Source organism: Corvus kubaryi, unplaced genomic scaffold, assembly GCF_017639235.1.
Source record: "Corvus kubaryi isolate FWS band 111438036 unplaced genomic scaffold, C.kubaryi_AGA036_p1.0 37357, whole genome shotgun sequence".
In the NCBI taxonomy this organism is placed as follows: Eukaryota; Metazoa; Chordata; class Aves; order Passeriformes; family Corvidae; genus Corvus; species Corvus kubaryi.
In genome coordinates, this window is record NW_024581117.1 from 16,878,613 (window position 1) to 16,881,007 (window position 2,395).

The following is a 2,395-nucleotide window of genomic DNA, read 5'->3' on the forward strand; positions in this document are numbered from 1 at the left end:
CGGCAGGCTGGAGCGGCAGGCTGGAGCGGCAGGCTGGAGCGGCAGGCTGGAGCGGCAGGGACGAACGCAAATCCCGGGTGGCAGGCGAGATGTATCCAGATGGGAGAACCCCACGGAGGCCCAGGCAGGCAGGGCGAGCAGGGCTACAGCGTAGCGAAAGCTCGAAGCAGCAGCGGGGCAGGGCAGCCACAGCCCGGTCTCCAACAGGGCAGGGAAAGCGGCTTTTGGGGTCCCGGCGTTGTTTCCAGCAGGAAGAAAGAACGGCCAAAAAGAAAGAAGCAGCAGCTCCTTTCTCTGCAGCTTCTCTCTCCGGACGCTCAGAGCGAACTGACCCCACACCCAGGTGTAGACAAAGGAGTAGCCAGGCCCGCCCCACCCCCCTTTTTGTCTTTCTTAAGTACAGCTATTTGTCCCCTAGCAACATGCATATGGGAGAAAATTCCTTTAACAGAAAAAAAAACTAAGACTAAACTGAAACCCCAACAACTGCACAGATGCATCAGCTTCGTGAGTTCAGTCTCCAGAAGGTACTGGTTTTATAGACACATCTTTTAGTCAAGACAATGGGAAAGGGGATAGAAAGGAGGGGACCCTCACCCCTGCATCTTTCTGACAGTACTTACAGCACTCTGCCTTCATTAGGCAGGCTCAGGGCTTGCTGGTGAGCAAATCCACTGCTCAGAAAGCTCAAAACTCCTCTCTCAAGCCCTCAGCCAAATTCACACTAATGCAGTGCTCCTGATTGCACAGGTACTCAGCCCTCCTCCAAGCCCTGAGAGCAGGAAAAGCTAACTCCAATAAATGCAAAGCGATTCCATTCAATTCCACCTTTTAAATGCAACACTAAATTAACTCTACTGGGGCTTCTTTCACTCTCATTGTTTGAGTTTCCATGCCAGTGAGGTTAGGAAAACACCTTCTCCCTTTGCACAGAGGGGCCCTCCCTGCTCTGTGCTGGCATCGCAGGAACCACAGACCGGGCCTTTGGGCACACAGAGCCTGTCCCCAGACTATGAAAGCTTCTTCTTCAGAAACATGGGAGCAGATGATGGATTTTTACTGCTCTGTCTGACCCTCGCTTGGACTCCAACCCAGTAACTTCATCAGGCTCTGGTGCTCGAGTGGAACAGCAGAAACCAAGCTGTCAACCCACTAGATCCAACATTTAGAGTCAGCAATGCTGAACTCTCCGGAAGAAAAGAGAAAGAAAGAAAAGCAGAGATGGGGAGTGGAGGGAACAACCCGAACCAGATGTTTTAAGCAGCTGGCATTGCTGTTTCTCCCAAGATGCTGATGAACGCAAACTCTGTGGCTTGACAGACCCCCATCAGCCACCCTCTTCCTGCGAACAGAGAATTCAAATCAGCCCTGCCGGATTTAATCATCTTCTCCCCTTAAATAATAAACTGGGGGCAGGACAGGAAAAGGATTTATTCATGCCACTAACTGTCAGAAAAATGTTTACTGTGTTAAAATAACCCACAGTAAGGAAAAAAATAAAGGAAGAACAAAGAGAAAACACCCAGAGGAGAGGGAAGTGTGAGAACATCAGCTCTGCACGAGGGACTTGGACATGCCCAAGTTGACATTGAGAGAGGACAGACATGAGCTCTTCCAGCAGATATTAACAGGGAAAGCAGAGCAGGAAGGAAGGGGGAAGCACACTGGTTGGCTCAGAGTTTGACCTGAGCTCTGCTTTTTGGGCAGAGCTGAGAACACACATTTTTTTAAGCAGAGTTTGTGGTGTAGCACCAAACTCCAACACAAACTCAACAGGTTGCAGAGTACCTCCCCCCAGCCCTGGCCTGATACCCTGCATGACAGCAGATCACCTTCTCAAAAAATCTTAAGAGAGAGGAAAAAAAGATATCAGAAGCAGTGCTGCAATGTGCTCCTCCTGCCAGAGAAAGGTCAGGGGATGCCAGAGGCCTGAGAAGTAAAAGCAAAAATCCAACGTACCAGGAAAAACACAGACTTTGAAGCATTACTGAAACAGTCTCCAGCTCTGTCACACTAGGCATGAAGCCCTTACAACAGGGCACGAAAAGGGCCCAGAACACAAAAGGCTTGAGCAATCTGGCAAGAGTCCATCAAGGACTATTACACATGAAGTTACAGATTAACTTTCAGCTCAGGAATCCCCCAGACTGGAAGGGAGCAAGACAAGGGTGTGGGTTCTTTCTCAGGATCCTGCCCCTTGCTGAAGCCCCCCCAGGGAACTCAGCACAGCCAGTGGACACTGCAGATAAAGGGGCTGAGAGTCACACTTCACCAGTGCAGGGGCTGTGAGGCTGCTGGCACAGTCCCAAGAAGAGCAGCCCATTAAGGGGGACCTGTGGAGAGCTGTACCCACCCTGATCTTGCCCAGAGAAGCTTCCCTATCCCTGGAAACATT

General features: G+C 50.7%; 1 long non-coding RNA gene across 1 annotated transcript in view; it reads right to left on the reverse strand.

Moving 5' to 3' along the window:
* The window catches only part of LOC121667235, an 11,339-nt gene extending 8,944 nt beyond the window's left edge, over nt 1-2,395 (reverse strand). Inside the window, exon 1 of the long non-coding RNA XR_006016973.1 lies at nt 1,960-2,395. This is a non-coding gene — a long non-coding RNA (uncharacterized LOC121667235). The remainder of the gene's footprint in view (nt 1-1,959) is intronic.